The sequence below is a fragment of the Camelus dromedarius genome, chromosome 6, assembly GCF_036321535.1.
Source record: "Camelus dromedarius isolate mCamDro1 chromosome 6, mCamDro1.pat, whole genome shotgun sequence".
In the NCBI taxonomy this organism is placed as follows: Eukaryota; Metazoa; Chordata; class Mammalia; order Artiodactyla; family Camelidae; genus Camelus; species Camelus dromedarius.
In genome coordinates, this window is record NC_087441.1 from 53,474,334 (window position 1) to 53,490,720 (window position 16,387).

The window sequence follows — 16,387 nt, forward strand, 5'->3', positions numbered from 1 at the left end:
CAATATTTATAACTTCATGTAATTCTCACATCATTCATTAGGGTAAATATTATTTTCCTTATTTTACAGATAATAAAAGTAAGGCCAAGAGTTTTATATAATTTATCCAACAATTGAGAGTTAATAAGTACTATATTCAGGTTTTGAACCCAGGTTTATATGATCAAAACCACCTTGCATTTTCAAAATAAAAGTAGTTATTTCATATCCTTGATTTAGGAGGAGATGACAAGGTGTTAAGGGGCTGGAGGCTACAGGCAGGGTAAGTCACCAGCAGATAAGAAAGACAACACATTTTCTATAATGCTCAAAGCAAATCCACTCAGAGACAAATACACAGTTACAGTCTTTGTGGAGCAAATTCAGCAAAATTGCATTACTGAAAAATATCACAACTATTCAATATTCTTAAGTGTAACATCTTTTGCATTTAGTCAGTCCATGTTTAAGGCTCCAGTAAAAGCCTATCGTATTTAACAGTATTCAACAGAATTTCTCTGCTAGTGTATTATATAACCATCCTGCAGATTAAGTGTTTCAGGAACAAATAGTATTGAAATCCTTTATTTCCTCAACTCCCTAGCAGTAAGTTGATCAAAATTGAAACAAAATGTGTAGTACCTATATTTGTGCTTATAATTTATTATATCCCATAAACAAGTTATTTTGAGATTTCATTATGTGTATTAGCAATAAGAAACCAACAAAAGAAGCTATCTTAAATGTACAAGTAAATCCATAATAAATAAATATAAAGAAGGGTACCTTGAAATTTAAGGGCAAAGCATCTATGGTACACACAGAGATTACAATGCTGAATGCACTCATGTTCCATTTTCTCCAGAACCCCAAAATCTGCTGAAGACAGGAAATTTTAAAACTAAAAACAAAACCCTTCTCAATTTTATTTCTGTAGTTAAGGAAATTGAGACTCAATTCAGATGAGTCTTGCCCAAGACCTTATGGCTAAAGCAGTCAGAATTTGAAATCAGCTCACTGAGAGCCAAGCCCATCTTTATACTAAACCATGATGCATCTCTCCATTACTGGTTTCTCTATCTTCACAAAATCACAGCAAAACACTCTCAGGTAGACTTGCTCTGTTTATTTCATTCCTTTTTCTCCTTTGGTCAGAGCAAGTGTTTTTTTAATCTAGTTTTTGTTTATATTGCTTGTAGCATAATGTTTCTAACAATATTGTCATATTTCTCCTTATATTTTGTTTTGCAACATAAAGCAATATTATTTACATTTATTATTAACAAGTTTACCCAGAATTCTGTATAAAATAATTACTCACAATTACTTATGATGGTAACTTTTTGCATTGAGATAAACATCTCGCTATTGTTATGAAGAAATTACTTTAGTAAGATGATTAAAGGGGGAACACACACAATGCTTGATATTGGAGATAAACTGTTAGTGGATTGGAAACTGAAAGAAAAAAATGATTTAAGAGACATATCTAGCCATCTCCAATGAATCCAAATATCTTTAACCTGACACATTACATCTCAGAGTACCAACAGAGCTTGCAGGTGAGATTTTTGAACCATAGTTGGCAATATTTAAGGAAATGACTGAAAGATAGAGAGTGTTCTTGGGGAGTAATGAGGAAGAAAATGGAACTACAGAAGACAGTATTCAAATTTCTCAAACTCAGATGCTTCTAGGGAGCATTCAAGTAGTATATATAAATGAGTGAGGTAGATAGTAGGGAACTAGTAAATATTGGGAGCACAGGCTTTGTCCACAGTGAGCAGCACTATTCAGTTCCACTCAGTTGTTGGGATAAGGGAATTTGGGCTTTACTTGGTAGGTCTTATAATTTTCAAGAGTAGTCTAAAATCCAGACTTCTAATGTAAATGTTGGTCTTAAATTTAAAAAGTATTTACAGGTCAAACACAAAATAAATAAAACGCATCAGATGACAAAATTCCTCTGATGCCATGTTCCAAAGTCGGCCACTGATTTATATCAATGTTTGCTATTTCTTCCATTTGGAAATAAGAAAAGTAAGATTTCCTCCAGAATTGTAAAGTTGACATATACTAGAATGAATCAGAGATACAAAGTCATCTAAAGAAAAGGAAAGGCTCTCAGGCAATAGCAAAGTTTGACCAAATGAATTAATATAACCAAAGAAAGATTTGTCAGTCTGAAAAAAGGATAACCAGAGTTTGGGTCTGAAACAGAAGAAAAAAGGGTGTTCCGGCTCACAGACTTGAACAACTCATTCCTAACCTAAGGTATCTAACTTGATATTGTTGTAACTGCCTTCTGCCATTAAGTACTAGATTCAATTTCATGCCTACCAAGCTAACACTCAGGTAAAATTTTGATATTATGTAAATCTGTATTCAGGATACTACCATCCCCATGAGAGTAGTGTCAAATTATAAATTGATAGAATGATAGATTTGTTTGTACATCTGTCTCCAATGAGTTTGGTTAATGTAAGTTCATCCCTGAGAAAAGATCCATTCACAAAGTGCTCAAACGTGAACAACAGAATTTGAATTTTGGTAAATTCACTAAGGAAAATTCTACTTTCTGAGTTGTATTGGTGGACAATATTAATTTTCTTTTCTAGAACTACCAAAAATCACCTCCCACCATTTTATTTTTATTTCATTAGTACTAAAAAACTAAAAATGCTCCAATAGTTCAATAGGAAAAAAAAAGGTTGAGATATTTCTACAATCCAACAGAATGGTGAGTTTAATATCAATCCCAAGTAAAACTCCAGAAAGAAATTAGAGTTTGTAAGTATATTAGAGAAACAACATGGATTCAGTAAGTATAATTTTTAAAATTAATAATAAAGTTACTACACTGAAATATTTTAGAAATGTGGTAGGCACAACGGACCTAACTTTAGAAATAGTGACACTCAGAGTTCCCCTTCATGATTTTAACAATTTTCCTTCATCCCTTACTTGAATAAACATAGAGAATTTTTATCATATTTTCAGTTCACAAGGCTGCAAAAAGAAATATAATGGATGACAGAACCAGAAATAAAAATGATATGATAGAATGGGATGAGTCTGAATTATACTTATTTGAATTAACTTTAAAATCTTTCATTCTAGTTCCTAAAGCCAAATGCATGAAATATCATGACAATTTCAAAATATACATACCTGGGGGAAAAAAACTGAATTTTCTGGGAGTAATGTCAAATAGAGTAAATAGTGTTATTAATGTAATATTAATAGTTCACTGAATTTAAAATGTTTTCACATATAGAGGGAGTATGGTGATAATTAGTCAAGAATCTCTATGAAGTCAAACATCCAAACTCTATTTAGGCCCAAGTATCATTTCTTAAGGAGCATATAGGTTTATGGAATTCATTTGGAAGAAATAAAACAACTTATGTGAGTAACAATTCAAGGATTTTAAGCATTCAGATGGAAAAAAAATCAAATAAGATATTACAATCATCTTCTAATATCTGAAGAATTACTGTAAGGACAAAATGCAGATTTATTCAGTCGGATCCCAAGAAATAGAACTTGGAACATGGTAGAAATTTCAGGAAAACATATTTTAGCTCACTATAAAAAAAGGATTTTCTCATGGTCAGAGTTGCCAAAAGACAAAATGGACTGTCCTAGACACAGGGATATTTACATGGATACTGAATAACAACTTAGTGAAACTGTTACAGATGGATTTCAAAAGTTGGATGGATCACTGGATTTGGCTAATGATTCAAAAGTACTTTTCTGAAGAACTTAGTGACTTAAAGATTCCTTGTACATATGATTCAAATTCAAATCTGAAAATACTTGTTCATTTATTTCACAACTTTAATTTCAAAAACACACTGAAATGTGTTCAATATAAATATTATCAGTATACCAGTGTATCTTCCTGTGCCACCAGTTATCCCATTTGTGCACCATTCTGGCAGGTGTTTTCCCCAGCACATGTGTGCCACACATTCAGCTAATTGCTAGGCACTGCCATGGTGTATCAGCACAGCACATGCTCTCTGACAGCCAAAAGTTGGTTGTATGATAACAAGTGAATATATAATAAAGTGTGCCCTGGAAACATAGTATTAGAGATAATTTTAGGGTTTATTTTAAGTTTTAGGTGCTGATTCTCTGACTGGGTAAGGAGTGTGATCTGTTTTGAGTTAAAGTTACTAATTCAATCTTGAAACAAAAATTCCCTCCCTCTACTCTTTCAAGCTTCTGTATCTGTTCATTAAAGAGAATGAAACATTACAAGGCATTCTTTTATGGTAAAATTATCATTTGTAACTACTTATCTATGAGTCTCAGGATGCTCTGATACTGTGCAACCTAGTCAAAATATAGAACTAAATTATACACTGACGTAGCAAGAGGAGAGCAACCAGCACACATACCCTCCAATTTCAAACGTGAACATCAGGTCATACGAGACTCACTTACTGATTTTATAAGAAGACAATATTAGAAACATAAACGTATCTATTTTAGGCTAGTAAAATGTCACTTATCTGTTTAATTTGGGGGATTCTGAGTAAAATTTTTGCTTTTAAAATGTAGTTTCTAACTTTCAAAATGTATTTTCTGATTTTTAAGAGTATAGAAACCACTGGTATAATCATTAAGATTATGTAAAACCTGTGAAACTATGATTTTATATGATATAATGTTGACTGTAAGAAAATTCTAGCTTGTCTTTGCTAAGTACAATAAATGATTTTCTTAAAAGGGCCCTACCTTAATCACATAATGTTTCGATATTCCATTAAGAGATACATATTTTAGTGCATCTCTATATTTATAAATATGCCTTTTCCTCAGTTTATTCTTCATATTTACAACACGTAGATTATTAAAATTCACCCTGTCCATTACATAAAGTATAAACGAAGTAGAAACCTTAAATTATTACTGTTCTAATCATCTGCACTCTGGTTTTATTTTAATGGAATTAATATAAAAGCAAGATTGTAACTATTCAACTTCAGTGAAACAAGACTATCAGAAACTCTATAAAAAGATAGCACATAGTATTTTTAGAAAGACAATAAAAGGAGAGAAGTGCCAAGATGGTGGAGTAGAGAGACTCACAGCTCGCCTCTCCCACAAATACACCAAGAACTGCATCTACAAACCCATTGACTCATACAGAATACCTGCTGAACTCTGGCAGAGTGTCTCTAGCTTTGAAATACAGGAGGATTCTCACAAAATCCAGTAAGAGAAAAAAAAGAAAAAGAAAAAGAAAACTGGTGCAGGACCCATCCTGTGGGGAGGGAGCGGCAAAGGAAGAAAGACACCCTCATGCTGAGATGCCCCTCTCCACCTGAGAGGTCAGTGGGGACAGAAGCTGAGCTTCCAAGGCTCAGCGGAGAAAGTGGCAGCTGCTTGGCAGACAGAACTAAGGGAAACTGGCATGGATGGTCCCTGCGGTCCCCGCCCTAGACGCAAGCTGGCAGGAACAAGCCAGGACCGGCTGCTGGAGATCAGTGATGAGCCTGAGCCCAGAAGCAGCCTCAGGGGACTGGAGAGCAACGTGAGTTCTGGCTGAGAGTGTGTGCGAAACAGAACAGCCTAAGACTCCCATAAAAAAGCACCATTGCTGGTATGCATGTGGGTGAGGGCTGCAACACAGCCACACCATAGCCACTGTCTCTGCTTGGCTCCATCGTTGGTGTGTCCTCCCAAGAAAAGAGCTGGCACTCAGTCACAGCCATCATTGCTATTCAGAGGTGAATACTGAAAGGTGAATCCATACCCGGGGGCCCTGCAGCTTCACAGGCAGGACTGAGATTTGTTTACAGCCCCAGGCAGACAGGGTGGATTTGCTCTGCTGGAACCTTTGTGAACTTGGGCCTCTAGGACAAACAGGCAGTGGGTGGAGTTTTGGTAAACAATGGGGGCAAATACAGGTATTTACAACAGTCTGGTGAAACTCACCTCACGCAGAGGTGGGGCTGGGGTCTGCACTGACCCTGTGATACACTCATTTCAGTGGGTCCTAGTGCCTGACATTGGTGTATCTGTGCTGGTGGTTCTAGGGGCCCAGAACCTAAGGGACACCATAGCGGGTGGCTGATATTCCCGCAGCTAAAACAGGGACAAAGGCAGTGTCGACAAAGAGTACTTTGTAAGCCTGCATAACAAGTGACAGACAATACCACAGAGGGCATTTCCCAGTGGACATCTCCTGCTGAGGTATACTCAGCAACTCTTCTTCCCAACTGAAGCACTCCAACTCTGCCTACCACACTCCGCAGCTCAGAAATGGGCTAGAAGTCTCTATTCCAGCAATTAAAGAAGATCTGGCCCCTGTCAAGGTTGTGACAACCACAGAACAAAAAGGGAATCTCTAATCAACACCACCAATCAGGGCTGGCTCTGATCACCACAACACCAACCACACCCCCAATCAAAGGGACAACAGCCAACACAATGGAAGAAAGACTTGACAACCAACCATACTAAAAACAGACCTTGAGAAAACTATTAAATGTACACATTCTACACAGGAATGCTCCCACTTTATATAAAAACAAACAAATAAATAAAAAACAGCCCTTCAAGATTATACTAGAAAACATACTCCTAAATCCATAGAACCAGAAAAATATAAGTAAAATGAAGAAGCAGAGGAACCACTCTCAATTAAAAGAACAAGAGAAGTTCCTGAAAGAACAATGAGTTAGACCTTGACAGTCTACTAGATCATGACTTCAAAAATGAGGTGATAAAAGCACTGAAGGAAATAAAAAGAGACTATGAATAGAGACAGAGAATACTTTAAAAAAAGGAAATAGAAACAGATATCCAAGTACAGGAAGCACAGAGGGTCCCACACAAAAAGAACCCAAAAAGACCTACACCAAGATATATTATAATTAAGATGCCCAAAGTTAAAGATAAAGAAATGATTCTAAAGGAAGGAAGAGGAAAACAAACACTTAGTTACAAGGGAACCCCCATAAGGGTTTCAGCTGATTTCTCTACACAAACACTGCTTGTCAGAAGGGAGTAGCAAGATACATTCAGTCCTGAAAGAAAAAAGGCTGAAACCTAGGATACTCTATCTGGAAAGACTATCCTTTATCATACAAGGAGAGATAAAGAATTTCACAGACAAGCAAAAACTAAAAGAATTCAGCAATACTAAACCTATCCTAAAAGAAATATTGAAAGGCCTACTCTAAATAGAAAAGAAGCAAGAAGCTACAGAAATGAGAAGACCATATTTGTAAATGTGATAAGCACAATGAGTTCCAAGAGAATAAACATGAAGATGTTAAAAAAAAAAAAAAAAGGGACAGCAAAATCATAAAAAGGGGGAGATAGGAGCAAGAAAATATAGGTTTTTTTCTCCTTTCTTTATTTTTCTTTCGTTTTTTAATTCTTTTAAAGATGTGTTTGAAGCTACCTAACTACCAGTCTAAAGCAGATATAGTAATGGGTTAACATACTTAAAAAACAGGGTAACTACGAATCAAAAGCATACAATAGTCACACACACACACACACACACACACAAAGAGATAGAAAGAAAAACAAAAAGGAAAAGAAAGGAACAAAGAAGAAATACCAAATCAACTAGAAAACAAAAGTTCAAAATGGCAATAAACACATATCTATCAATAATTACTATAAATGTCTATGGACAAAATGCTCCAATCAAAAGATATAGATTGGCAGATTGGATAATAAAACAAAACCCTACAATATGCTGCCAGCAAGAGACCCACATTAGAGTGAAGGACACACATAGATTGAAAGCAAGAGGATGGAAAAAGATATTTCATGCCATTAATGAACATAGATGCAAAAATCCTCAACAAAATATTAGCAAACAAAATCCAACAACACATAAGAAAGATTATATATCATGATCAAGTTGGGTTCATCCCGGAGACACAAGGATGGTTCAACATATACAAATCAATCAGCATGATACATCACATCAACAAGAGAAAGGACAAAAATCACACGATCATCTCAAAAGATGCAGAAAAAGCATAAAATTCAACACCTCTTTATGATAAAAACCCTAACCAAAGTGGGTAAAGAGGGAACATATCTCAACATAATAAAAGCTGTTTATGACACACCTACAGCCAGCATAATACTCAAAGGCAAAAAGTTGAAAGCCTTCCCACTAAAATCTAGAACAAGACAAGGATGCCCACTCTCACCACTTCTAGTCAATATAGTATTAGAGGCCCTAGCCATAGCAATTAAAGAAGGAAAAGAAATAAAAGGGGTCCAAACTGGAAGAAAAGAGGTAAAATTGTCACTATATGTGGATGACATGATACTATATATAGAACACCCTAAAGGCTCCACACAAAAAATACTAGAGCTGATAAAAAAAATTCAGTAAGGTAGCAGGATACAAAATTAACATACAGAAATCAGTTGCATTTCTTTACGCTAACAATGAAATAGCAGGAAAAGAAAGTAAAGAAACAATCCCTTTTAAAATTGCATCCAAAAAAATAAAATAGTTAGGATTAAATCTAACCAAAGAAGTGAAAGACTTATACGTGGAGAACTACAAAACACTGATTAAGGAAATTAAAGATGACTTAAAGAAATGGGAAGATATCCCCATGTTCTTGGATTGGAAGAATTAATATTGTTAAAATGGCCATACTACCCAAAGCAATCTACAAATTTAATGTGATCCCTAAATTACCTAGGACATTTTTCACAGAACTAGAGCAAATAATCCTAAAATTTATATGGAATCACAAAAGACCCAGATTTGCCAAAGCTTTTCTGAAGAAAAAGAATGAAGCTGGAGGAATAACCTTCCCAACTTCAGACAATACTACAGAGCTACAGTAATCAAAACAGCCAGGTATTGGTACAAAAACAGACATATGGATAAATGGAACACAATAGAGAGCCCAGAAATAAACCCACAAACTTTTGGTCAATTAATCTTTGACAAAGGAGGCAAAGATATACAATGGAGTAAAGACAGTCTCTTCAGCAAATGGTGTTGGGAAAACTAGACAGCTGCATGTAAATCAATGAAGTTAGAATACTCCCTCACACCATACACAAAAATAAACTCAAAATGGCTTAAAGACTTAATGCTATAAACCTCTTAGACAAAAACATAGGCAAAACATGATCTGACATAAATCCTAGCAATGTTCTCCTACCCAGGCAATAGAAATAAAAGCAAAAATAAACAAATGGGACCTAATTAAAATTATAAGCTTTTCACAACAAAGAAAACCATAAGCAAAACAAAAAGACAACCTACAGAATGAGAGAAGGTATCTGCAAAAGATGAGACTGACAAGGGCTTAACTTCCAGAATATATAAACAGCTCATACAACTGAATAATAATAAAAAAAAAAACCAGCCCAATCCAAAAATGGGCAGAAGACCTAAACAAGCAATTCTCCAATGAAAACATACAAATGACCAATAGGCACATGAAAAAAATGTTCAATGTTGCTAATTATCAGAGAAATATGAATCAAAACTACAATGAAGTATCACCTCACACCAGTCAGAATGGCCATCATTTAAAAGTCCACAAACGATAAATGTTGGAGAGGGTGTGGAGAAAAGGGAACCCTCCTACTCTGTTGGGGAGAATGCAGTTTGATGCAGCCATTATGGAAAACAGTATGGAGATTCCTCAAAAGTTTAAAAGTAGAATTACCATATGATCCAGGAATCCCACTCCTGGGAATATATCCAGAGGGAAACTTAATTCAAAAATATACATGCACCACAATGTCCATAGCAGCACTACTTACATTAGCCAAGACATGGAAACAACCTGAAAGTCCATTGATGGATGACTAGATTAAAAAGTTGTGGTATATTTATACAGTGGAATACTATTCACCCATAAAAACCGACAACTTAATGCCATTTGCAGCAACATGGATGTCCCTGGAGAATGTCATTCTAAGTGAAGTAAGCCAGAAAGAGACAGAAAAATACCATATGATAACACTTACATGTGGAACCTAAAAAAAGAGGCAAATGAACTTATTTACAAAACAAAAACATACAGACACAGAAAACAAATATGGTTAGCAGGGGGGTAAAGGGGTGGGATGGGAAAAGTTGGGAGTTCAAGATTTGCAGATACTAACTAATACATATATAAAACATATAAACAACAAGTTCATACTATATAGCACAGGAAACTATATTCAGTATCTTGTAGTAACTTATGGTGAAAAAGAATATGAAAACGAATATATGTATGTTCATGTATGACCGAAGCATTATGTTGTACATCAGAAACTGACACAACATTGTAAACCGACTATACGCTAGTAAAAATATATATAAAAATAAATTAAAATAATAAAAGTTAAAAAAAGAGAAATACAATAAAAGAATATAGTATTTGAGAATGAAAAAGCAAAGAAGGAAGATTCACTTGACCTGCAGACAGATAGGAAATGAACTTATCTGACCAAGCAACTTTGGTTGTCAAGCAATTTCCTGTCCTACAAAGCAATCTGGCACAGACCTCAGAGTCATCAGAATAAAATCTGAGAGCCATTTTACAGGAGAATCAAATAAGATTTGGAATGAAAATTTCATTGTAAAGCAAGAAAAATTTGCAATAATTTTCTATAATATAAGAATACTTTTTAGCACTTTTATTGCAGAAGCAATTCTAAATAACAGAGCTTTTCTTATAATAGCATTTCTATAATAATGGTGTTTTATAACAGAAGTGCTATTATTATAGAAATGGCATTATAATAGTGGCATTATTATTGTTGAATCTCTCCTATAACAGAAGCACCAAATAAGCCTATCTATATTAAAGAAATTTCAAATTTCTTCCTTCTCAGAGCTAAATGTGGTTTGGCCAGTCTCTTTCATATGATCATATTACAAGTAATTTTATATGAGTTGACCCAACATTACAAGATATGTCCATTTCACACAGACTCCCAGGAAATCTGACATCAAACCAGGAGACAAAATATTTAAGTTATATTCTCAACTCTAGCATTAGCTACTGAGTGACCTTGAGCAGCATGGTGATTCTCTTCTGAGCCTTTTTTATTCCTCATTCAAAAAAAAAAAAAAATCAAGGAAATACAACTTTCAACTTCAACTTATAACTTTCAAGGAAAACCTTCTTATTACTAAAAAGCATATTTGATCCCAAATCCTAATAACATCAATTATATGTTTTTATTTTTGTTTTAAACTCATTGATGTGCTATTCTGTAATTGTTATATTTATTCTATTGGGATAAACTTATATTCTCAAGTTAGAAGCTGAATAAAGGTAAGAATTCCTTTCCAAAAAAAGAAAAAAAAAACTTTCCTTAAATGGGCAGCACATAGCCATGAATATAATGGATAATTTTAAAATTTTAATTAAAATGTACCTGATAACAAGCTTCTAAAAACCCAAGCTGAATCTGAAAATAACAGAATTTCATCCTGCAGCTAATAGAATACTAGTCAAGAACTTGAACACTTTCAGGTTGAAGTAAAGCAATAAAATATTAGAATAAGGTTGGAAGTGATAAAAAGATATAACATTCAATAATAGAGTTCAAAAGTTGCCTCAAAAGAAATCTATGTCCACATCTAATATATTACTATAAATTTCACTTCTCATCCAATAAAGTATATATCGCTTTGCCATATATTTAGGTAGTATTCATCAAAAGAACTTAACTATGTATGGAAAAGAACAAGTAAATTTAAGTTTATAAAATTCTTTTTATTAAAGATATCTGTAATCCTTTGATGATGAGCTTCCAGCAGATAAAAGAAGACAGGAAAGATTTTAAGTTCCAAACGTACTAACCTTTTTAACACTAAAATAAAATCCTATATATTTCTAGGTTGATACAATTAGATTACATCATCAGTTTAGGATATAGTCAGAGAAACAGTGAAGTAAGGAAATTCAATATACTGATATACTCTGCAGGCATTTTTATATTCTTATACTGTGAAACAGAGCAGTCCACTGTGGGGTCTTTGCCGGGACATAACCCCTCTCCACCTTCAGTGTCTCCCGTCTCTTGTTTGTAAAAAAGCTTCAGCCTCTTAGGACTTCCCAGAGTTCCAAAGAGCAAATTTACTCAGAGAAGTGAGAAAATGCAGAAACAAAGGAAAGCAATCAAGCAAAACTAAATAATAATATTTTAGCCATAAAACAAAGCCAAGGACATTTAGTTCCTTCTCAAGGGCTATAGATAATATCCTGAGCCATATCCTTGAGTTGTTTTGCAGATACTAAAACCTCCACCAGGTGGAGGAAGTTAACTTCATTCTGACCAACAGCACCTAGACAGGTTGGAACCAGAAGGTTGATAATTGAGCCTCTAGAAACATCACCCTGTTACCACACCATCAACCAATTAGAAGATAATTCATCAGCTGATCATGTACCCTGTGGCCCTCTCCCTCACATTGTCTTTAAAAACCCTTCCTTGAAAGCCATGGGGGAGTTCCAGTCTTTTGAGCTTGAGTTTCCTGTTCTCCTTGCTTGGTGCCCTGCAATGAATGCTGTACTTTCCTTCGCCACAAACCAGTGTCTGTGGATTGGCTCTTCTTCACATCAGGTGAGCAGCCCTAAGTTCGGTTCAGTAACAACTATCATGAATGCTTTCAGTGTGTATTCTGATAAAATGAACTTATTTTATTATTAATTGCAAGGTGAAGAAAGTTTTGTTAGCATGAATATATGTATATACATATATGTTGGGGTGTGTGTATAATATATACACATGTATATAAATATAACACACATACATTCCATTGTCACCAAAGAAATAAGAGTTCTTTTGGGGAAAATAACCATACAATGCTTATTCATCATAATGAATGACAGCCATTAGGAGCTATCATTTTTTTAAATTTTAAGACATTGTGAAAAAAAAGGTAAAAGCATTTTTAACCCAAGAAGAGGAGCAAGAAAAAGAACAAAAAGAAGAAAGGATGAGGGAAATGAGGAGAAAAAGTTAATAATTATTTTTAATAAATCACTAAGAGATAGACTTCAGACAGGAACTCCGTGGGCTCCACTCTGGCTACCCAATGTTTACATACTCACACATAATCCATTTACTAAAGCCTGTTACCTCAATCTCAAAAAGAACAGTGTTGAAGTTTCAAAGTATTGGGTCCAGTCTTCAGAGATACTTAGTTTTCCTCTGTTCCAAGAGGAATTGAGGTCTAAGATTAATTAAACATCTTCTGTGTGCCAGATCCCATCCTAGGTATTTAAATGTGACAGTTTATTTAATCTTTACTGTTCTCAGACGTTATTATTGTTATTTTGTTATTTTTATGATTATTAATGTTATTGCTATTCTCAAATAAGGAAACTGGATGAACAGATGAAATCAAGCCACTTACCTACAGTCACGCAGAGACTATGCAACAACTTCCTAACCAGCAGAAAACCTACATAGGCTACTGGTCAAGGGGTGGGAGGACCAGGACAGGGTAGATTAATCCAGGCAGATTCACCCTGACTGTGAAGGAGTTTTTCTAAATGCTCCGTAGCACTATTAGCAGCAACGTTCCTGGGAAGACTCACATGATGTCAGAAAGAAAATGCATCTTAAACATCACCAGACAAAATTCTGTTCTACAGAAGAAATCACTAAGTATAGAAAAGATAACCTTCCCAGAGTCTGAGCCCGGACTCAAATCTTTGGCTTCTGTCTCCCAGTTTGAATCTCTGCCCTTTACAGTATAGCACCTCTCCGTGGGCAGCATATGTTATCATTTGAACTAGTTCTCTCTCGTTGGCTAGATCATGATAGACAGAAAGCTGGTTTTACAGTCTTCCTCCAATAAATAATATTAAACTGAGAAAACTCTTTTACAGGAGGCACTAAACAGAATCAGCTTGGAAGAAAATCACTTCACTACATGCAGCCTCAGGCATTTGTGCCTCAGATAAACCAATATAGGCCTTTTTTCATAATCATACTGTACCATTATTAGTACAAGGGGTTTTAAAGTACCTAGTCCAGGAGATTCTGTTTGCTTTGTGCCCCTTCTCAGATAGTATTTTTAAGTTCATGAAAGGAAATACATATATAAAAACCAAATATATTGAAATTTCAACATTAAAATAGTCTTTTAACTGCTTTATTGAGATATGGTTGACATACAAAAAGCTATAGATATTCAGTGTATACAACTCATGTGTTTGACAATAAGTATACATCCATGAAAACATCATCACTGTCAATGCCATAAGCTTAGCCATGGAGACAAAATTTTATTTATACTTTCATTAAATAATAGTATCTAACAACAGTTCTAACAACATTAATTTAAAGCAGTGGTGAGGGTAGTTTTTGAGTCATCCATAATAATTGTAGTGTGATATGAAAGTATCAGTGATTTCTATTAGTGCTGAAGTTATAAGTACTACTAACATCACTGTGGTTTGTTGCCTACTTTAATAAGTAAAGGAAATGCTAAGTTTCATTACAGATTAGTGAAAATAAAGATTCAATTTTTGTCCTCTGAGATTTATCCACATACCCCTTGTGCACTCCAGATTTTAAAAATTCTGATTCCAGGAAAAGTTGGTATGATAAGGTAATTGGGAAAGAAAAATACTGGAGGTTTTATTTAATCTAGAAAGAAGGCTGACTCGCAAAACTAACAAGTAAACAAAACAAAACCAGAATTCCTATAACCTCCAAAATCTCAACGGCTCATGGCATAATGTCCTTGTTCCAAAAGTTACATCATATACTCAACATTTAATAAAGGGTCTCACAACACCAATGTTTGAAACAACTGAAATTTCTCTTAGAGGTAGAATCTTTACACTCTACAGCTCTAAATATCCAGAGGAAAGGAGAAAAAAATGGGAGGGAGGAGTGTGAAAAATTGGGAGTGAGTTGATTTTTTAAAAATCATCAGGCAGCACACAGAGAAGGCAAGAAGAGTTCAGGGTAATAAATCCAATTAGTGGATCAAAGGATAAGAAGTCACATTTTGAAATAAAAGAGTGATAATTTTAAGCAGCAAGAGAGATTAGAATAGAAAAGTGATAATGCTATGCAGTTTAGACAGGAGATGTTAGAAAACTGAATAGTAAAAGCGGGGGGACACCTCTATTAAAACAGCTGCCTAAATTAATCATCCCTTCATTTTGGGGTCCTGGTTAGAAAGATTTTGATTCACCAGTTTATCTTTGTATACTGTTGTTATCTTTTGCTTTGTTGGTTTTAATCTTATTCCTCAATTGATTCTTATCTCTCAAACTGTTCTTTCTTCTTTATCATTCATGATAAACAACAATCCCAGTTTTCTTCTTCATCTACTAATTCTATTATTTTCCCCACAGGTTAACATAGAATCCAAAGGCAAATATTGCTTATAACTTTATCCCCCAATTCCTAGTTGTTATTATCACTCAGCATCTTGTATGCACAGTATCAGTTCACCATGCAAAAGGTAATAATACATGTGAAATTTCCTTAGACTATGAGGATCTACACATTCTTGACCTCTAGAATCTGTAGGCACCATACTGAATGGCAACTGTGGTCTACCAGCCAGCACCCCAAAGTGTCACAGGGCTAAGCCCAGAATAAGAAGGGAAGCCCTCTGATTACGGGGACCTGATAGACAAACTGTGGACTGTGGGTGAATCAACATTCTGAACTTCAGGTTCCTCAGTTGCAGAACTGGAATAGAATCTAAATAATTCTTTAAAATAAAAAGATTATAACTTATTACAATGACAGCTTGTGTGCATTTCATATTTCTTCTGTTTGAGCTTCACTGAGCTTCTAAGATATGTGGGTTTAGTATTTTTATAAAAATTGTTGACAATTATTTCTTTAAAAAATATTTAATTTTTTATCTCTAGCATCTATTTTGGGGACTCCAATTACATGTATACTAGACTACATGGTACTGTCCCATATGTCATTAATACTCTGCTCTTTTTTTGGCTATCTTTTTTCCTCTCTGTTTCACTTTAGATGGTTTCTATTGCTATGTTTTTAAGTTAACTGGTCTTTCTTCTGTAGTGTTTAATCTACTGTTAATTCTGGCCAGAGTATTTTTCATTTCAGATAGTATATTTTTCATCTCGAAGTCTGGGTCTTTTTTATGTTATCCATTTCTCTACTTGTCTTGTTAATGCTTTCCTCTAATTTTTTAAACATACAGATTTTAATTATATTAGCTATTTTTAAAACCTTGTCTGTTATTTCTACCATTTCTATCATTTCTGGGTCTGATTCTATTGATTAATTTTCTCTCAGCTATCGGTCATCATACTCTGTTTCTTTGCATGCTTGATAGTTTTCCACTGGAAGTGAGACATTTTTAAATCTTACTTTTTGGGTGCTGGATTCTACTGTATTCCTTTAAATATAGTTGAGTTTTGTTTTAGGACATAAT

General features: G+C 34.6%; 1 long non-coding RNA gene across 3 annotated transcripts in view; it reads right to left on the minus strand.

Moving 5' to 3' along the window:
• LOC105092251 (uncharacterized) overlaps positions 1-16,387 on the minus strand; it is an 855,833-nt gene that overhangs the window by 632,053 nt on the left and 207,393 nt on the right. The gene's annotated exons all lie outside the window — the stretch shown is intronic.